The following is a 23,497-nucleotide window of genomic DNA, read 5'->3' as shown; positions in this document are numbered from 1 at the left end:
TTTTTATTATTTAAATGTTAACCGTATATGCAAGGATAGCCATACTGAATATTTTAATAATATTTTGACCATGTTGTATTGTATGTTGTTGATCACTTCCTAATTATTTCTTAGAAAAATTTGTTTGCTCTTTAGTAATGCATCATCTAAAATCTTGTGATTTATTGGGTCTCTTTTCAGTTGCAAAGTGGAAAATATGCATTTAGGCAAAAATGATGGAGTATGCCATGATCTTACTATGTTGTCATTACTGTGGCTGTGTGCTGCGATGGAGTGCTGACTCACAGGGGCGCAGTGTCAGGAGAGAAATGTTATGTTCACCATCAGCCCAGTGGTTTGAGCACTGGATTATGTCAATTCTGTCTGTTGAGGGTCTTCCTTGTTTTCAATGGCTCTAACTTTTTCAAGTGTGATGTCCTTCTCCAGGGACTGGTCTCTCCTAATAACTTAACTAGCATATGTGAGATGAAGTTTTCACCATCTTCCTTCCAGAGAGCATTCTGACTCCGCTTGTTCGAAGACAGAATTGTCACTCTGACAGCCACTGACATGCTTACTATTGTTCAAACACGCCGTAACTTAAATACATGGATTCTTTTCTTGGCTCTTCCTGTCCATTGTCCAATTGTAATATTGAAGTGAGGCAATGGCAAACACCAAGTCTTGTTCACGTGCACCTTAAATGACATGTTTGCTCTTCAACATATTAAAGGGTCTTTTGCAGACAATTTTTGACCAGTGAAATATAATTTTTGCTCTCTTTTCTCTCAAGGACAGCAGAATCAATGATATGGCTAGTGGGTTGGGTTTTTGGTTTTGATGCCTATAAAAACTTACAGACTCAGAAACCACTTGGAGCCTTTCCAATTCTGAGACTTTTAGAGGGTTATTCTGATGCAAATGTTAACTTGATGGTGGTGAATTTACCCTAATGCATGTTGATCTTGTCTATACACCATTCTGTATGTGTTTTGAAAAACCCTAAAGTTTGACAAATGGTGCTGTGGAATAGATCTTTCAGCACAAGAAGATGGGATTTATTCTTTCTATGTAATTGTATATCAGAAAACATTAAGATATTTATTCCTTCTACCCCAGACACACTGGTAACCTGAGATATTAAGTCAGAAAATACCTGGTATTTGGGAAGCAGAAGACACCTGTACCAAGATTGTTGAACTGTTGGTAGGCAGACAAACATGATCCTACTCCATAAGTGTCCCATATGCTATATTAAGATATGTATTTTTTCAGGCAAACTTGTGAATGACATTCTCTGTGACTATTATAAATTTCCCTGACAATTACTCCTAGTTATTTATGTAAATAGTGTCCAGCCATGAAAAGATTGATTCTATGCAAGTGATTAATTCAGGTACTGTGATCTGGAGTTATCCTATATTTGCCCAATATCCCTCCATCAATAGGGCTTCAAAAAATTAGTACCAGGGGCTAATGAAAGACAATATTAAAGGAAGATTGTGATGCCCCAGGAGGATGATTGCTAAGAATGTCTACCATAAGTTAACAAGGAGGTTGTGGATGGGAGCCAAAGGCAGATTAAAAAAAGAGAGAGATAAAAATACATAGATCCAGGAATGGTCTTGGGCTTGCAGCAAATTCTACCTCAATTTAAGAACAATTAATTCTTACATCATGGCCCACAGGAAGGGAGCACAGAAGATATGAGTGCTATAACAAGTAAGTCAAAGAAATTAGAGGGTGCCTGGCTATCAGAGAAAACGTCATCTGTGATCTTAAACCTTGTCTCCAAATAAGCAGCCATCTAAGTGGGATATCCTTAGATGGATATCTCAACTAAGTCCACCTAGAAAAAGCACACAGTCATCAGTCACTGAAGGATTATAAATCATATCATCTGAAGTTTCAGGAGGGATCACTCTCAGGGGCTAAATTGGGAAAATCTGATTTACAGAAGCCCATGGATGAGAGTGGGAGTACAAGATTCACTTGTGGCAACAACATAGGAAACAAGCCTCGGGTGAACGACTACTATCCACAACTGAGGGATGTGCGGAAAGTGGTTACTGAACAGAGTGCACTGGAGACGAGTACAGAAGATCAAACCCATGAATCTGACTTGAACAGTGCAAGTTTGTTGGTTGATCTCCCCTGTGATGAACACTGGACTTGATTTGGTCTGCAACATGTTCTGTATTTTTGCTTTCTTTCTTTCTTTTTTGTTCATATTAGGGTGTGTCTCACAGTGTTATGCCAGTGGAGGAGAACCCTCTTGAAGTTGGGTTATGTGTCTTTCTCTTTTTTCAGAATATTAAACCCAAGAATGATGAATCTATGGGGACAGTAAGTAGAATAGAGTTTCAGGGAAGAGGGATGGAATACAGTGGTGGGGGGAGGGACAAGAAAGGGAGACAACAACAAGGGGTCCAGGAAAGAAAGAATGGGGATTTATTGTATCAGCAGTGTACAATTCTGCTTCACATGATTGAACTATGGAATGATAGAATATGTGTATGATGCCCCCCCATAAAAAACAAATTTTTGTCTAAAATTTTGTATTTAATTTTTTTTAAATAAAAGAAGCTTATCACCTTCAAAGTACTCTTCATATTTGTCAACTCTGTGATTCAATTCTTGGACACATTGTTCAAACTCATCTGTTTGGAAGACTGGCAGCACCTCCATCATTTTTTTTCCCCACCTTTTCTTAATTGCCAACTCACTGTCCTTTCATGACCCTCTTCATTCACAGAGACAAAAAGAAGTCTCACAGTACAAGGTCAGAGGAGTGAGGTGCCTGAGGCAAGAGCGCCATGCTGTTGTTTTGCCAAAAACTGGTGCACTGAGACAGCTGTAAGAGCGGGGGCATTTTCTTAGTGGCAAAACAAGTCCCCATTTTTCCACAAATCAGGTCTTTTTTTATAGAACACTCTTACTCAATCTTTTCAAAACCTCTAAATAGAAAGCTTGATTAATAGTCTGACCTAGAGGAATGAACTCCAAATGCACCGTGAGTCAACATTTTCATCCATTTCAGAAGTTGACAACATCCAGAATGAGGTTTGCCATCAATCAATATTTCTCCTTTTTGAAACTAGAAAGCCACACGAACAATTTCCCATAGTGCTGTCCATGTAAAGCTGTGTTCAACATCACAGCAATTTCTGTGGCATGTTTACCAAGCAGGAAAAAAATTTACAGCCACACGATATTCTCTTAAATCGGTCATCACAAAAAAAAAAAAACAACTCCAAATAAAACTGCTTTTTAAGAAAAAAATTCAGTGTGACCAGAGAGAACATCCCCAGGCAATGCCACTGAGTGCACTAACTCAGAGTGAGTTGCTAGATGCTCATCTGGTGGGAAAAATGTGTATTATGAAAACTATGCTCAGCCAAGAATAATTCCGTTTTGAGGGTGTATGCCCTCAGATTAACTCCCAATTAATAATAAAATTTTAAAAGGTGGTTAAATATAAAGCCAGTGAATCACAGTGTTATAGGGAGCCTTGCTGGTCTATGAGTTATGCTTTGGACTGAGATTCACCTGATTGTCACTCTGAAAACAACAGTTGGTCCCCAGGGGTGAAATGGTCTTTCTACTGGGGTAAACAGTTACAGTCTCATAAACACACAGTGGGTCACTATGAGTCAGCATTGACTTGGTGCCAGTAATTTTTAATTTTGGTCCCTTGTTAGAAGCCATACAAGGATTGTTATAACCTGCAGAGCCCACAGTATTCAAAAGTCTTGTTGCATCACCCCTTCATTGCTCAATTCTACATGCTTCATGCAATCTTCTATAGCTGTCTATTGCCACTCCTGGATAATTTTCATCTGGAACTTGTAGTATACAAACAATTACAAAATAAGGATAGAAATGGGGCCTAAGAGTAGGAAAATTGATAGAAATTGACAATTATTATGTCAGGGAATAAGTCAATAGAGATAAAATAAATTTAGCATCATTCTATTAAAAATATTCATCATTCCTAGGCTGAGCTTTGTTATAAGAACAAAAACAAAATAAAGGTTTTCCTACTAAATATAAATTTTAAAATAAGTAGCATATGGGCAAGAACTGGAAGTATTGCAAGAAAAAGTCCAGGCTGCACTGAAAATATTCATTGAAAAAAGAGACTCCAGGAGTTGACATAATCCTGATTGAAATGTTTCCGCAAACCAAGAAACCACTGGAACCACTCACTCACCTCTGACAAGACATTTGGAGGACAGCTGCCTGCTGTACTGAGTGAAAACAGGTTTTTATACCTGCCTGTTCCAACAGAGTGCAGAGATTGTACATCAAAATCTTTAATATCACATATATGTTAAATGTTGATGAAGAGAATTTAAAAATTCAAACCAGTATGTTTTAAATCTTAATATTTAAATAAGAAATTTAAATCTCTATTTGTTGTCTTTGTTGGTAGGTGCCCTCTAATTGGGTCCAACTCATAGAGATGCTATGGAAACGGAGCGGGACATGACCCAGTCCTGTGCTGTCCTCCCAAAATGTGTGAGCCCATGGTTGTAATTCTGTGCCAAAACATATCCATGAAGGTCTTTCTCTTTTCTTCTGACCTCTTATTCCAAACACAATGTCTTTCTCCAGGAGCTGGGCTTTCCTGACAACATGCCCAAAATGCCTGACACCAAATCTAACCTTCCTCTATTCTGAGGGGCAGTCTGACTATACGTCTTATAAAACAGATTTATTTCTTCTTCTGGAAGCTCATGGTACTTTTAACATTTTTTCAGCAACACCAACATCTAAATAAAGCAGTTCTTTTGTGATCCTCCTTATTTATTGCCCACCTTTTACGTGCATATGAAGTCAATGAAAATACCATGGCTTGAGACCGGTGCACCTTACTCCTAAAAGACATGTTTTCACCTTCAATGCTTAATAGAAATCATGTACAGCAGATTTCCACATGCAATGTGTCATTTGATTTCATGACTGCTACTTCCTTGAACATAGGTTGTGGATCCCAGTAAAATGAAATCATTGGCAATGTCGATCTTTTGTCCATTTTTTATGATGTTACCTATTGGTCCAGTTATGGGGACTTGAGTTTTCTTTACATTGAGTTAGAGTCTATACTTAATGCTCAAATTCTTTATTTTCATTAGCAAGTGTATTGCACCCCCTTAATGTCAACAAATAAAGCCGAATCAGTTTCACACTGCAAGTTTTTAATGAAGCTTCTTTCAATCCTGAAGTTGGGTGCTTCTTCACATTATCAGATTATTTGCTCACATATTGATTGAACTCAGGTGAAATAATACAATACTGACACACACTTTTCCTGATTTTAATTGATGCAGTATTTCCCTTCTTATCCCATGTATAGGTTCCTTGTGTACAAAATTATGTGTGCAGGAATTTCCATTATTCACAATGATGCAGTGCTGGAAGCACACACTTGTTGCTGGTGTCAGCTAGTTCTTGGCTGAAAGCATGAATGCCACAAAGATATTCCCTGAATTTATTTTCAATTTAGCAATGGCATTTGATCATGATAAATTATGGGTAACATTTCAAAGAAAAACAATAGCAGAGTACCTAATTGTGTTCATGAGACACCTATACATAAACCAAGGGGAAATCATTGGAATAAAAAAAGAGATACTGATGGGTTTTAAATCTGAAAAGGTGTGTATCAGGGTTCTATATTTTAAGTGTAATTATTCAGTTTGTATGCTGAGCAGATAATCCCAAAGCTGGAATATATAAAAGAGATTGCAGCACCGAGACTAGAGGAAGCTTTGTTACCTGCTTATCATATTCAGATGACAAGACCTAGCTTGCTGAAAACCAAGAATCCTTGAAGCACTTCTCTATTGAAGATCAAAGACTGTAGCCTTCAATATGGATTACAACTCATTATAAAGACAACAATTGTTTTACCAAAACTGAAGCAATAAACATAATGATAGATAAAATTGGATTTATCAAACATTTCATGTTACTTAGATTTGTAATCGACATACATGGAAGCAGCTCTCAATAAATCAAATGATGTAATGCATTAGGCAAATCTGCTGTAAAAGATGTCTTTAAAGTATTAGAGCTAAGATGTCATCTTGAGGCATAAATTGTGCCTGACCCTAGTGATAGTATTTATCTTTCATCACGTCATATGTATGAGAAACTAGGCAGTAAATAAAGAAGACAATAGAATTGATACATTTGAATTATGCTGTTGGTAAAGAATATTGAATATAGCATGAAGAACAAACAAATATTTTGGATGAAGTACAGCTAGAATGCTCCCTGGAAGTGAAGACAATGGTATTAGGTCTCACATCTGTTGTATACGTTTGGGCTGACTTAATTAATGTCTACATATTTATCTTCCTTGTTTATAATATTTATTGCAATGGTCACTGTGTTAGACAGGGTTCTCTAGAGAAACAAAACCAGGACACCAATGATTTTATAAATAGAGAGATAGATACAACACGAAGGAACATAACTATTAATTACTTCACACAGCAGTACAGACGACTCAGTTCAACTCACTTCCATGGAACAATTAATATACTGGAAGTCCTTCACTCACCAGGGTTGTTGGGCCCAAGATAAAGGGAGCAGACAGCTGAGTCTTCTGTAGAGCAATGCAGGCAGTCCAGCCACAGGCAGCAAACATCAGGTCAGGTCATCAACAATCAGCCAAATGACACGATCTGACAGTCCTGAGCTCAAGGGATGTATACACCAGCACTGTGGAGATGCAGGTCTCAAGGAAACCTCAAGCTCTAGTGACATGATCCACGGGTTGGGTACCCCACAGGTAGTGTAGCTCGCAAGTTAAGGTAGAGAACTAGCTAAGGTAACCAGACACTGGTTGGATGATCACCAGAGAGCGAGAAAGAGTCAGGCAGGGCTTGCAGAGCCATTTAGCCCTTTGCCCTCCAATCAAACTGCAACCTTATTAATTCCACATGTTCCTATTAGCCAGATTGGCACAATAAACCTACCTAATACAGCTACCCAGAACTCACAAACAAAATTAATGAATATCAGGTTTATTATGAAGTTAAAAGTAACAATTCCAGAAATAAAAGCTCAGGGTAGTTGTTTACATGTTACAAAGTTTCAGATTTGCTAATAAAATGCAAAAGGTCATTCCACTCTGCTATAAGCCTCAACCTGAAGGCATTTAACTCAAGCTCTCTTGATCAGCAAGTCCAATTTCCCAATTAGTTTCCAGAGGCCCTCCATTCAGCAAGGCCCCCTCCTGCACAACACATTCATGTTAACTTGCTCTGTGGGCTGGGAAGTCCATCACTGTGTTCCATGCTCTAGCTGCGGATTCCTCTGCTGCTTCACTAACAGTCATGTGGATCTGGCAGGATGACTTCACAGGCTGCTCAGATACAGAGGATATACTCCATCTCTGCCTTTTTCCTGTAATACGAGCCATTCTCTTGCTTCTCAGAGGGCACATTGGATACTCAGTAGGATGGCAACCCAAAGAATCCTGTTCACTTTATTACGCACAGGTGAAACCTATCGGTATCTTCTACCGCCTTCTTAGAACCATGCGGGGAAAGGTTATTTGGTAAGAGTTAGAGAATTAAACTAGAAAAGTCACATGACATAATTGATAACTACGGAATTTTAAAGGAAAGGAAAGAAATAAAAGCAGAAGTAATCGCGGGAGAAGCACAGCAAACCTGGTGAAGGAGAGGGTTAGGGAAAAGGAATATTGTCAAAGAGACGGATGGACATATGGCTGCAACTGTGAGCTCCAACGTAATAATTCTGAGGACAACTCAGGGCCGGCAAGTGTTTTCATTCTGTTGAGTGTGGTGCCACCGTGAATGAAAACCCACTAAACAGCCCCGAGTACCAACTAGATATGCTGAACAATAGTCTTAGTAGTGATAAACTATCAATTAAAAAATTAGACATAAGAAATAATCTGCTTTGCAATGAAAAAATAAAATCATTCCAAATATGCCTTTTCAGAGAAGTCCAGAGACACCATAACATTTTGTGAACATCATTTATTATTATAAATGATATATATTCTTACAAATTATATTTTTAAAAGTCGAAGTAATTTTAAGTATCAATGGTAACGTATTATCAATCAGTCTGTATTGAAAGTGTTAGAAGAAAGTCTGAATTATAGAAATGTGAACGAATGGGAACTGACACATGGAAATATAGAAATCAAATTTTATCTATTAATAAAGAAGCTGAAACCTAAGTAATTCAGATTCTCAAAATAATCAAATGTTTATATCCTCTTCCAAACTAAAAATGCTACTTATAGCTAAAGGGTCCTGTAAAGTCAAAGCCTTCAGGATTAAGACACCATTTTGTTTTTGCCACAATTTAAATAAATTTGCCTTGCAAATATAACTTTCAGAATTTAAAAAGTGCTTACATAAAGAAAAAATTTCAACTTTTTTTTGTTATTGATAAACCTGCCTAGAGTGAAATCCTTCACTGCCAGTAATAAGCCGTTCAATTGTGTGTCTTTCTATTTTAATGAAATAAATTTCATTATTTAACTAAATTTAAATAAAGACCAATCAGTGTCATCTAGAAACTGAAGATAATAACTGCACTTATAGCATCCAAAATCCTAAAATATGGATATGTTCAGAAAGTATAGCTTTGTAAATATAAAAATATAAAGGTTTCACCTTATTAAAATTTAACTTGATAGCCACTAATTCGTTGTATTGATCCCTATGAGAATAGTGCCAAATTTATTTAAATGGAAAAACCCTCTTTCATTAAGAATTGTAGAACAAAAGCAAAAACTAATTTTTCAATTTGTTTCAACGTAGTAACATGACTAGGTTGAAGAGTTTTTAGCTGAATCAACTGATGAGTGTGTAAAATGGACTACAAAATGATTTTGTGAATGAAAGTGTAAGCACATTCACAATATGAACCAAAGCATATGCCCCAGAAAACCACTGTATTTGAAAGACAGAAGTGTCCTGTCATTTGTAGAAAGCCTCTAAACCAAACCTTATGTTCTTGTGTCTACTAGTAAGTTTTCTCTTCTGCTTATGTATTAAAAGCAAAATAGGAAAACATATCTTTACTTCATTTGAAAGTAAAATCCATGTTTATTTATTTTATATTTGATTTAGAAATACAAATGGGTTGGTGTCAAAAGAACACAGTTCATATACAAAGTAAATTTCCACTTTCTGCTTAAACAATGGCAGTTCACATACATGTACAAGAACATGACATTTAATCTCTTTTTCTTACTTTTATTTTCAGGAAAGTCCTTCCAGAGTTTGACAATGATAAATCAATATCAGTGCATTCATTTTGTCTTCAGTATGAAGGTTTAACAGTTATTCGTGTGGATGCTAGTGGATTATAGGTTTGGTTGATAACCAAAAGGTTAGCACTTTTAAAAAAACCCAGGGGCTCTGTGGGTGAAAGATGAAGCTCTTTGCTCCTGTAAAGGGTTACACTCTTGGAAATCCACAGGGGGCGCTTCTCCCCTGTCCTATAAGCTTGCTATTAGTCAAAGGTGACTTGATAGCAGTGATTTTTGAGTTTCAGAGTTTTCTGAAGGGTTTGGTTTAATGGGCTAGTCTATTTTATAATAGGAAACTTTACAATGGACCTGTAACAATTCACATTAGACTCTGATCTTGATGAAATACCCCCATAGTGCCATTCAACATAAAGAATTAATATGAGACTGGAAAAAATGGAAAAGAACTGGAGGATAGCTTTTTAAAAAAGTTTTCCCAATGTGTATGGCATTAGATGATTATAGATAATACCATTAAAGAATTAAGTATGCATCAGTATAGTATAATGCAATAGCATAGAAATAGAAATGAGAGAACTCATATTTGAGTCCTGTTCACAATTTACTAATTGTGTTAGTCTGGGTAAACTAGAGAAACAAATTCATAGACACTCATATGTGTCGAAGAAAGCGCTTCATAAAGTCCATAAGTCCCACATTAGTCCATATGCCTAATACCAATCTCTGATGTCCTCTTCAGACTCATGAAACTCATGCTATGTTGCTGAATGCAGAAAGATCGCAGGCCAGTGGGTGGAAAGTCTTGTGGATCCAGTGGCATTGCAAGCATCTCAGCACTGGCAGGGGTGTCAGGTGGTTCCTAGATCTCCAGGGCTCTAGCAAAACTCCATGTGTCTTGCTACCTGTCATGTCTCTCAGGGAGTGAGCATGTGTCCCACCTCCAGCGAACTATTTATCTCTTTAGTGCCTCCAAATGAGGTCATCAAGCTGTGACCTGATTGACAGGCTAAACTCCACCTCTTGACACTCTTATGTCTCAGATTTACAACAGATTATGTAACTGCCACACTAATAATCCTAAGGAAAAAAATTATATATTGAGTACTTGAAAGTTTCATTGTCTTGGCATTAAGAATCATGCTGGCCCACCAAGCCCCAAGGACGTTACTCCTGCTTGGAGCACACAATGCACAGAGAGGACTATAGGGCCGGCTCCACCACGAGAAAAGACATCCTTCACTAAACCATAATGCTGAGAGGGACAATACTGGACACACAGTGTAGGAATTGTGCACAATATGACCCCATCACACTGGGACGAAACACTAAGGGCATGCAACAGAGCAGCAAGGGGAGCAAAGTGATGAAATCCTCAGGGAATACCAAAAATAGACTTTGCAGACAGAGTGTGGCATCCCATCAGACTCAACTGGAAAACACTCATAAAGGCTAACAAACAGACCTTGAACAGTTTATAGACTTTTCTAATTTTGTTGGTGTTTTTTTTGTTGTTGTTGTTTTGTTGTTTATTGGTGCTGTTATTGCTTTCTTGGTCTTGACTTCCTTTGCTCTTTTGTTTGGCTTTGCTGGTCTTTGCGGTTTGGCTGTCTCTGGATGTCTCTCTAGAGAAGTCAGCGGGATAAACAATTTGGAGATGAAAAGAACAGGATTAATAGTTCTGGGGGCTACGGGAGAAGGGGAGAAGGGGAGGTGGGAGAAAAGAAGGTGGAAGGAGGTGGGGAACCGACCCAGGGACAAGGGAACACCAAGTGAACTGAAATCAATGGAGACAAGGGCATGGATGCCTAGTGGGGTTTAAGCAACGGCAATGCAGCAGTGAGGAATTACTAAACCTGAATGAAGGCCAAACATGATGGTGGGCCAAGAAGAAAGCAAAAGGAAATAAAGGAAAGACCCAGGAGGCAAAGGACATTTGTAGAGGTCTAAATACAGGCATGTACATATTTAAATATATTTTTATATAATGAGAGGGTAATAGAACTATGTACTCATATCTATATGTTAAGAATTAAGGTTTCAGATGAACATTGGGCCTCAACATCAAGTACTCTCTCAACACAAGGATACCTTTGCTCTAATAATCTGGTATTCTGTGATGCTCACCTTCCTGACATGATCACTGAAGACAAAATGGTGCATAAGCAAATGTGGTGAATTAAGCTGATGGTGTCTGGCTATCAAAAGATACAGCATCTGGGGTCTTAAAGGGTTGAAGATAAACAAGTGGCCTTCTATCTGAGAAGCAACAAAGGCCACATAAAAGAAGCACATGGGCCTGTGTGATAATGAGGTATCGATGGGATCAGGTAACAAGCATCTAAGACCCCGAACAAAATCATATCCAATGTGAATGGGGGGGCATGGAGTAGAGACCCAATGCCCATCTGTAGATAATTGCACATCCCCTCACAAAGGGGTCACAGGAAAGAGATGAGCCAGTCAGGGTGCAGTTTAGCACCAATGAAACAAAACTTTCCTCTAATTTTTTGGTGCTTCCTTCCCCTTATTACCCCACTATCATGACCTCAATTCTGTCTTACAAATCGGATTAGACCAGCACATGCACACTGCTACAGATAAGACCCTGCAACACAGGGAATCAGGATAGATAAGCCCCTCAGGGCCAACAATGAGATTAGAAATACCAGGAGGATTACGGGAGGGTGAGGGGAGAAAGAGGGAATTGATCACAAGGATCAATCTATAACCCTCTCCCAGGAGGACAAACAATGGAAAAGTGGGTGAGGGGTGACGGAGAATGATGAAAGATATGAAAATAATAATCTGTAGCTTATCAAGGGTTCATGAGAAAGGAAGGGCAGGAGAGGGAGGGGGAAGAAATAGGGAGCTTACATCAGGGGCTCAAGTGGGAAGAGAATGCTTTTAAAATGATGAGGGCAACATATATGCAAATGTACTTGACACAATGGATGAATGTATGGATTGTGTCAAAAGATGTAAGAGCCCCCAATAAAAGTATTTAATAAAAAAATAAATAATAAGGTACCTCATTTAACTATTAAGTAATTTATTATGAGGTATGAATTAGAAATCTTCAGTAAACACATTGTAAAATCTTAGAGTATTTGATTTTATTATTAAAATTGATTTGGTTTAGGTTCTGTGACAAATTATAAAATACGCTAGTTCCAATAAATTGAGCACTAGAGTTTTCAAATTGCAATCATATATCACCGTATATAATGATATCGTAGCTACAATAATGAAAAGTCATGCAACCTCACCTTCTGCGACCAATTAATTTGAAAAGATATTTCCTTCATTCTTTTCCTTGTGAGAATACCATCACTATCAACTCTTAATAGAGATTTTGCCAATATCTTCATTTTACTCTTCTGCAATCATTTTTATAACTTATAATTTGACATTGAGCAGAAGTGATAGAAAGAGGAAATAACATGGTTAGTTTTATGACATTTCCCCTCCTGTCAGTCCCTTCAGTTAATATTTTTTCTCATATACTAGCTTAACACTGTGCAGTCATTTGAAAACGCTCTGTAAGTGTCCCACGTCTTTTCTTTTAATAAGAAAGATTTTATGACATCATACATTCTTTAATATCTTTGAGTAATATGACCCATTCTATGGTTTCCTCTTTATTAATGCAAATATTTCAAACAGCGTCCTTAAAATTGGGAATTAATGTGTTCTGTTAACTTACAGTGATGGAATTTTTTCACCTAATGTGAATGGTAATAGAACCTCAAACTGATTATTGCATTAGAGTCACCAGAGCTGGAAACTCCTGGAGATCCTGACACATGGCATCCTTTTCTGCACAGACGTACAATTAAAGTTAACATTTTTGTTTGTTTTAAAAAGGGAAATGTATCTTAAACTCGCTGCAAGAATGTCAGCATTTGGGGGTATTTGATCATTCAAGTTATTATTTAAAGTGTAAAAAGGATCGATATGATGAAGCAAGAGTCAAAGTGGTAGGAAAGTGTGTGGCTCTAATTAGGACGATACATATACATAAAAATAACTTTAAGGGAAATGAATCATACCAGATCTTGCAAAGAACAGGTATGGTAGCTACAGAATCTGTTGTCAATTTGAGAGGATTAAGAATGATGGGGTGGAGTCTAACCTGTAAATCAGGTTGCAGCTTGATGACCTCATTTGGAAGTGCTGAAGGTATAAATAGCTCGCTGAAGGCAGGACACTCACTAACTCCCTGCAAGACGTTTCTGAAGAGAAGCCACATGAAGCTACCCTGATGCAGCCAGATACATGGCAGCTGGAGGAACCACGTGAAGACTCTTGCCAGTGCTGAGATGCTTAGAACGCCACTGGATCCACAAGACATCTCATCCACTGGCCTGTGATCTTCCTGCATTCAGCTTCATTGTATGTGTTTTGTGAGTATGAAAAGGACTTTATAGATTGATATCAGACATATGGGCTAATCTCAAACTTATGGACTTGATCTGGACAGGGCTGGAATGTTTTCACAACATTCAATTGCTCTTGCATGTAACGCACTTTCCTATACACATATGAATGTCTATGAATTTGTTTATCTAGTCAACCCAGACAAACACAACAGGGCAAATAGAAATATTTATTGTGATTGTTTAATGCTATAATTTCCACCTAGTATAAACACTAGTGGTCCACACTTCATTAAGTAATTATGATTTAAATTAATTTATAAAATAGAATATAAAATATATCCAATAAAAATAAAACCAGAAATGAAGGGATTTTATGTTCAACATACCCTCATAATGTACTAAAACATAGCTTTTGTTTTGCTACCCTTTTTCATTTTATTCGTAGCCAAATGATTTGAAATCCATATCTTACACAATTTCAACCAAATCCCACATGAAGCTCACACATTCAATAACAGCAATAACAATGAGATGCTATTCTCATTCTGTTGAATCAAAATGAGATAATTTGAGAAGAGATAGAAAGTTGGTGAATTTCTCTATCCTTTCCTCCAAGCATTGCACTTAAGAAATAAGCAGACACCTCTCCAGTCATTGCACGGGCCAGGATGAAAGGAAAAAGGAGCACAAGCCATGTCAGGAGAATATTAATTGGGCCTGAGTTTTCTTTTTACTTTGATGCTTTAATTTAAAACCATTTTTTCTGAGAAATTGTTTGAAAGGGAACATGCAATTTTCAAAGAAAATTTCTGAGACAAGCCGATCAAAGTTCCCATCAGCTGGAATAACATTTAGCTGTGGGTGACTTGACAATACTCATAATGGTGTTTAATCACATAAAACGGGAGAACAAATGAACAGCAAGCACGACCATGGTGAGAGACATTACTTTGCCAATCAGGCAAACAGCATGTGGACGAATGGCCACCCTTCCTACGACTCATGTTGACCTTTTTATCTCCTATGGAAAAGAGAGTTGAAGATGAAGCATGGTCACTGAGATAAAATAATAGGTGATCTTATATAACAAATAATCCACCAACACTTACCTTTTGTGGGAAAACAGGGCCACAAAACAGAAAATAAGACATTGAAGCACAATGCATACTTTTTTTAAAGGTCAAAACACACTACCATTTAGAATAACTCAAACTTATCAACAATCACGTGCATTTATCAATAAATTATACTATTTCTCATAATTAAAATACTTTGTTCACATGGTTTTAAAATTTTATTCTGTACATTTTATCAATTTGTGTGCATTTTATGGAGGAAGTTTGTAAATTAAAATTAACCACTATAGAAGTATGTCTTTTGTCTGAGTAATACACTTAAAGTAGGAATTACAATTCAGTCATACCTGTATATATTGCCAATCTAAACTCCCAAACTCAGCACAAGAAGAGGTTGTCCAAGCCCTCCTTGATGTGTGCTACAGCTACTTGTTGTTAGATGCTTTTGAATGGATTTCTATTCACAGTGACCATGTGTGTTCCACAGGGTTTTCTTAGCTGTGCATTTTATGGAAACACAGTGCCGGGTCTGTCTCTTATAGAGAAACTGTAGGTGGGTGTGAACTATCAAAATACATCCATGCACCACAGCTAACTTACATATACTTTGAAGACATTAAATGCCATCTTTAGGAAAGCTCTATGATGATTTCTGTGTTTCCTATGCAGAGTATTGATGTGAAATGCACAGATAAAATGTATAGTCTATGTAAAATGCATATATTGACACATTTTCTGTACAATGAATTCTCTGATGGCTGCATGTATTGTGTTTGCATGTCCCAATTTCTCTGCTCTATAAGAGCATTTAAAATGTTTTCACATACTGAATACAAGCAATTATACTCTTTCATTCCATATAAATAATATTGTGTGGAAAAATTTACTCTGTCTGAAATATGTTTCATTTTGGATGAAATGTCAATCAAACAGTTAAAGCTAATTTAAAAAATAAATATATTTTGTTAATTAGAGAAGTTTTTGGAGTATTAAATGTTTCCCAATATGTGGACATATAGAAAAATTTCTGTTTTGCTCAAAATTTACATAAACACAGGTTTCTCACCAATCCATTGCTAGGATTTTTCAGGTCAAGCTGCCACACTGAGCCTTTATCATAGTTGATACCAGTGTTTCCCAAAGAGGGCAATGTCACCCTGTGGGGGGCAACCGAATGATCTAAATTAGGCTAAAGCAGATACTGACACATTGTCCTGAGCTATAGGCTATAATACAAAAGTTTTAATTATGAGTGAGGCACTGTGTCATTTTTTTATAGGAAGTGTTGAGTCATGTAATTTGGGGAACCTACAGTGTAGTCAAAAATAAATTTTAAAAAAGCAATTTTTACCTATTGATTCTAAGAAGATTGAGAGGCTACAAGTTTGATTATATTTAGAAAATTAACTAAATATTAATATAGACAAAATAATTATATCAGAATAAATGAATGAATATTCTGAATTCAGAGAAGAGTAGGGTTCTGGTGAAATGAAATTCCTTGGTATCATTCTTCTTGCCACAGTCTTTTTAATTCCTACCCAACGACTGAGTTGGAATATTCAAGAAAGGCATGCACAACTCTAACCAGAGGATTCATCAGCTTTGACAGTCTGAGTACGATGAGCCATTGCAGGAGCAGGAATGGAAAACCTCACAACCACCGAGAAAAGTGGCCACAAGTGGAGTGTATTTGAGATCCCTGCACTTAAAAGTGAACATGGTAGCAAAGATACCAGAAGTTCCAACATCAAAATCATGAGACAGAGCAACTGGCTTGCCAGCCCACATACGGAGTAAAATGAGTGCCCTTAGACAGGAGGCTGCCTTGCCAAGGATGGGGGGGGAGGGGGGCTCTTCGGGCAGCTTCCATGCTAACAGGGATTTGTGACACTCCTGTTAGCAGGGCAGAGGCTAAAGGTCTGCATAACTGAGGCTGAAGACTGGGGAGAAAGGTGCTTGTTGGTGTAACTGAGATGTCATTGTGGATACAAGAACTGCATCCTTAACATTCCTGGTCCTGAATTGTAACCTGGTTACTCCCCTCAAAAAACTACTTGCCATTGAACTGATTGTAAGTCAGAGAGACCCCATGGCAGACCCCATAATTAAGAATGTTGTGTGTGAGTTCTATGCTGGCATTGCAATGGATTTTAAAAGCCAGCGAAGCACTAGAGTGCTCTGGGAAGGATGGTTGGTGTCAGAATAGGGTAAAAATTAGTAGAGGGTGGAGGCACAGTTAGTTTTGTTGTTTTTTTTTCATAAAAATCATCCTTGAACAAATTGAATTTGGATTCTCCTTCCAGCCAAGGAACTGGAGAAGATCGGACATGAGTTCCCAACATTTCTTTAAAGGGTTGTTTTAAAAAAATTTTTTTTAAAGAATGAAGCTCAAGCTTCATACATTTTAAAGATGGATTCTGTATTCTACAAGGTTCAGCAAAACATGATTAATAAAAGTGAAGTTTCAGTCTTCCTTCATCACAAGAAAATTTGCCTCTGATTCTTAAAAAAAACAATGCTAATATATAATGAAAGAGGAAATATGGATCTGCTGTTTTATTTAGGGGAATAAATGACGTTCTTGTATATGGTACTGGGGCAAGGAGGGAGAAGTTCCAAGCCACAGTGGCCTTTTCCTGTCCGTTTTTTTAATAGCTAGATTTCCTTTTCCACAAAAAGAGCCTGCTTCAAGCTTTCTGCTCGCGGACGAGAGACCGTATGATTGTGGTAAAGCCATAGAACTGGGAAGGAGCTTATGTTTTGTGCTTATGTGAGGAAACAAAATCAAAACCATACATATGTTTGGTTTCAAAAGTAGGGTTTTGTTGTAAAGATTTACATAACTTTTGAAACACTGAAGCTCTATTAGCTTGGGGTTTGGATAGGAATAAAGGAAAATTAGCAGGTTATATTTTTCCTGCCAACGTATTGATTTACATTCCACTGAAAACCTCTTGCTTGTTTTACAATTTTGCCTTTTTCATGGAAACAGAAGTCTGGTTAGCTATAAATATAAAGGGACAGTACAGATGATGAATATATGTTATGAAGGGTCGGAATTTCCAATAAGTTTGAATTCAACTCAGTTCTGAGACCATGATACTTTTATAATATGTCCAACTGGTTAATTTTAGGCATAATTAAAATTAGCAACAACCTTATGGTTAGCATAACACTATGCCACGAGGACTCCTGTCAAGTTAACTCATTATGAAATAGAAACAGCAACAAGCCACTGCCCTCAAGTCAACTTCAACTCATAGCCACCCTGTAGAAGATTCTACTTCTGTAAAACTTTGTGGGAGCCGAGGGCCTCAATTTTACCTCATGGAGTAAAGAGTGGGTTTGAACTAGCAACACGGCAGACAGGAAGCAGTACATCTCTTTATCTGGGAATACCGCCAAGGTTCCTTGTATTCTTCCCATCTTCTTTTATGGTTCTTGAATAATTCAAGATGGAGATAGAATCTTTCAATGTTGCAAACTGAGGCTTGAATTTTTAAATGAATTGATTTATGTAGAGTTTTTCATTTTAAGATACACTGAGCATGTTCTTCCTTTCTGGCTTTCTAACTCTAGGTAATTTTACATTTCCTTATAATATTTCACGCCGTCTCCTCACGCTGCCCTTTGATAGTGTCCTCTCGCCTCCGAGTCAGTCATTTCTCCCACTTACCTTACTTCTCTAGGAGTAACAGCTAGTAAGTGTGGGAGTCTTTTCTGATAACCACTTTGTTCTTCTCGTTATTTCCAGTCGTTTTACTGGCGTTTTGCTGGTAATGTAGTAATTTTATATCTGTGTATTCCATCTGGAAAATCCATGTCCATACTTACCACCATTTGCACTGGAGAAAGATATTTGGGACGAAGAAGGCTTATGCAATTCCATCATGTGATCTCCAGCTTTGTGTCTATAACCAGGACCATATTTTCCAGCTACTGTTCCGTCCACTTTGTTTTCCAATTGCCATTAATTATCAACATATCTTGATTGCATGTTTGATCAATTTCAAACTGAAGAACGACTTGGTAGAATTCTTCAGTTCAATCTCTCTATCACTGCTTGCGTGCTTGGTGCATAAATTTGAATAATAGTTGTGTTAAGTGCAATTTCTTGCATGTAGCTAGTGATTCTTCTATTGCAGACAGCATCGTACTTCAGGAAGAAAGAGATTGTTTGGAAGTTGATTGTGGTAGTAACTGCACAATTCTCCTTGATATGATTAAACTATGGAATCACATGACATATGTATTCACCCTCCATTCATAATGCATTTATTAAAAATAGAACTTGGAATGTTGTCCTTTTCGATGATGGCCATGAGGCCACTTCTCCTGGTTGTGTTCTTTACTCCTAGCAAAGAAAACCATATAATTTGCTGATTCCAAATGGCCAATACCAGTTTATATCAAATCACTATCATTTAGAATGCAAATCTTTCTTTGTTCCAATTAAGTTTTATTATTTCCAGTTTTTCTAGATTCCTACATCATGTATTGTAAGTTATGTCAAGTCACTGATATTTCTACTTGTTTCTTCTCATTCAGAGTCACACCCCTCAGCAAACTAAAAGCACACATCATTATTCACTCCGTTTACGTCATTGGGGTTGACTCTGCTTTGAGAAAGCTCTTCCTTAGTCACATTTTGAGTGCCTTCTGGCCTGACGGCTTCATCTTCTGGCACTATCTCTGACAACATTTTGCTTCTATTGATGAGGTTTTCAATAAATAACAGTATTTTTAATAAATCATTTTAATGGGGCTCATACAATCCATACATATATCAATTGAGTAAAGCTCCCTTATACATTCATTGCCCTCACCATTCTCAAAATTCGCCTTCCACTTGGATTCCTGGAATCAGTTCATTTTCCGTTTTTTCGCTCCTCCTCCCTTTCCTCCACCTCCCCCATGAACCCTTCATAGTTTATAAATTTTTATTTTATCTAATCTTACACTGCCCGTTGTCTCCCCTCACGCACCTTCCCATTGCCCATCCCCTAGAGAGGAGGTTATATATAGATCCCCAAGATCAGTTGCCCCTTTCTATCCCCACTTCCCTCCAGGTATCGCCACTCTCACCATTGGTCCTGAGGGGTTCATCCGTCCTAGATTCCCTAAATGCCAGTATTTCAATGCCATCCTGAGGGCTTTCAGTAGCTAATTCATCAGAAATGGACAACCTATTCCTTCTTCATAGTCTGGTCTTCAACTGGAAGGTTTGCTGTAACCTGTGAACTTGGGGTGACCCTGCTGGTATGTGAAATTCCAGTGACATAGCTTTGACCACGAGAGCAAAACACAAGCCATCGCAGTAAGACAAGTTGACAGACAAGTGGAGGGGACACTTTGTAATAATATTAGTATTTGTCTTAACTTTGACACTACTCCATGGTGCAAAATTTCATTTTATTAGTATTTTTGCTTTGTATCTTTCCATGCCATGGTTGTTATTTGGAGGTTTATATAACTTACAAAATATGAAAGATAACACATTTTAAAAGTCACCTGATTTTGAATATAAAAGTAAGACCAAATATTTTGCTGATTTGTACATTTTCAGAGTATTTTTCATATTCTTGTTTTTAATATTTTACAAACATAATTACATTGATGTCTAATTATTAGAAAATATCCTCATTTTATTGCTTATGTGATTTTTTCTAAAACACAAATACTAAACAAGCCTGTGAAAAATGAATTGTATAATAAACCTTCTGATTATTGTAATGTACTGTAAAAAAGAAAATCAGAAAATGAGAAACTAACAATAGAATAGACAATTTACTCAGCTATAACCCAAGTTTTAATTAAAGTCTTGATTGATATCAAATACCATCTTGCAAGGTGACCTCTACAAAGATATACAGCTGTTGAATCATTTGATAACATGGTCTCTAATGTTATAAAAAGTAAAGCACAAAGAAGATTAATCACATTCAGAATTATTAATCAGGTGGCATTGTATTAATAATTTGGAGATCTGAATACAAGCAGCAATGTAGGTCTAAATAAACATATTAAATAGATTCGAAGTTTGGGAGTACCTTATTTGGGAAGCTATAATTTCCAGATAATTAACCTAATCTTTTAAAAAGAACTTTTCACTACATTAATCCCATTTAAATTTAAGATGGAAACATTGAATAGAGATGAAGCTCGATTAGCTACACAATGTGAATCAAAGGGACAGCAGACATAGATAGAGATAAATAGGAATGGTAAACAGACTTTCAAAAGATATCGTTAGCCAATGAATTTCCAGCTAGGAACTTGCTTGCATTGAATGTCTTCCTTACTCATCATAAGTGGATATATATATATATATATATATATATATATATATATATATATATATATATATATATTCACGTTAGATTATGTATGTAAAAGAAGACAGGAAATCAAAGAAAATCATGCACACGCTGAATAAAAATAAGTAAGTAAATAAAGGAGGTTCTTAGTGTTTCGACACTTAAAGAAGACAGCAGCACAACTAAGGAATTTTTAAAGCAGATTTAAATAAGGTCCTCAGTAAAATTTTTAAAATAACAGGATCAAACCCCTGATCTGTGTCCATTAATATGAAGGGATAGAAAATAACTCTAACACGAAGAAGAAGACTAAAAGACAACTATATTATTTAAAAAATAAATATTTTTTACTGAAATCCTGTCAGTAAGGGTTGATATCACATGAATGAGATATTTAGAAGAAATATTTTTCAGTATCCAGTTTTAAGTATAGGAAATTCTGGTATTTAGACATCACTGGGTGTTCTCAAGGAGCAGAGCAAAAGGCAACAAGCTTAAATAGCATTGAGTGGGATTTATGCTATAAAAAAGAGAGCTTTCCGACTCTAGGAGTTGTTAAATCCAGGAATAAGGGGCAGAAGGAAGCTGGACTTCCCTTTGAAGGAGAGGAGAATTAAGGTAGCTCCTCATCTGTCAGGAAAGTTTAAGACAGGGTGAATGGATTAGGTGACCTTTGAAAATTACTTCCATCCCAGGGTTTATGATTTCAGTATAAACCTGCAGCCCCAAATGGAAACCTGAGCAGGCCAATGACTCCTGCTCCATCTGGCACACAGGCAGGTATTGTAATAGGAATACTAGTCATCAACATTGCATACTGTAGAGTCAGACGGCCTTGGTTTCAACTTCCTTATTCACAAAAGCTGGGTAAACATTTTACTCTTATCTCTTAATTGCCAAGAAGATGTAATGAGATTGTGTATGTGAAGTATCTGGTGTGTTGTGGATATGCAATAGAAGCCAGCATTCTCATTACATCATATACTGCTGGTACATCAACTCTGCCGGCACACAATTATTTCTGTCTGGCAGCAGCCCCACCTCTCCTCATTCTCTATTGCCTCCAGAAGTTTCTGTCTTCCTCATTTTTACTCTCAATAAAATAGTCTTCTGTCTAAAGGAAATTGTAATTTCCAAGCTTCAAAAGTAGACACGGTCAATGTAGAATCTGCTGATATTGAGCAGTAAGGGGAATCGGACAACTATGCAAATTAATGAAACTTTGGAAAATGAGCTAAAAATATCAGTAAACCAAGCTATATTTTTAAAATGTTATTCATTGATTAACATGCTTTATCAAAAATATTCAGTGACCCAAGAACCTACTTTAATGTAAACAGATAAAAGTGTGTCAAAAGACTGTCTTAATTAAAAATAATTATTAAAAATACAGAAACTCATTAAAAATAGAAATTTGTATCTCAGCACAAAAGTGCAGGGTCAATTTGCAGGTGCTAAAAGAGAATTTAAGTGGTAAAAAATGATCATTCTGTTTTTTTTCATGAAACTCTAGCTCACATAAACCAAATAATTTTATTTTTCATTCCTTTCTCTTGAATAGTACCTAGATTTTTAAGTAGTGTCAATAATCACATGGACATCCATACATGTATCACATATAAAAGTTCCAGAAAAAATGTTAAATTGTATTTTGAGTATTTAGTGCCTGGTTGCAATTATGCTGACTGCATTCGCTCATTTTCTGCTCACATGCACATTTATTCCTTAGTCAACATTTCTTTTATATTTGATTGCTCAGTATATAATCTTGTTAGAAACATTTCTGAATCCAGTGACTATTTTGTAATTAAGCTCCACTATTCTCATGTTTCCATTGATAATGCATCGCACCTCAATATTTCAGAAAATTTTATAAATAATTATCTTGATAAAAAATGGGTAATGGTAAGAGAAAAAAGCAGCTAACAAAAAGAAGAGCTTCTTTTTAAAAATATACATTTAAACCAATATGACTAATCTTATTTTTAACTTCTTTCTTTCCAGGCACTGTGTTGAGGGAGAAAAACAACCAAATATAAAAATCTATATTTTTAAAGCAAATTGAATTCCCTTCTGCTAGTACTTTGGTATTTTTATAGATCACTGTGTTTCTCCCATGAAGTCCCTAAGTGGCACAAATGCTCCTGAAGCTCTAGTCTACAAGCTAAAAAGTGGGAGGTTCAAACTTACCCAATGAGACCTTACAGGACTGATGTTTGGTGATCTGCTTTTGGAATTCACAGCCTTGTGACCCAATGGAGTAGATGCACTCTGTATGCACGAGGTTATGAGTTTACCGTGATGTTGAATTAATTAAATAACAACTAACAACAATATTTTTCCCAGTTAGACTTTAAGCTGCAAGAAGGAAAAGACTTTGTGAATGTTTACCTTTATATTCTGGTCTCTGACAAATACCAAGATTTTATGTGTGACTGAGTGAATGAATGGGCTTTGTACTCAAAGAGCTTG

The sequence above is a fragment of the Tenrec ecaudatus genome, chromosome 2 (assembly GCF_050624435.1).
Source record: "Tenrec ecaudatus isolate mTenEca1 chromosome 2, mTenEca1.hap1, whole genome shotgun sequence".
In the NCBI taxonomy this organism is placed as follows: Eukaryota; Metazoa; Chordata; class Mammalia; order Afrosoricida; family Tenrecidae; genus Tenrec; species Tenrec ecaudatus.
The sequence above is the reverse complement of the archived record's forward strand: the minus strand, read 5'-3'. Positions refer to the sequence as shown.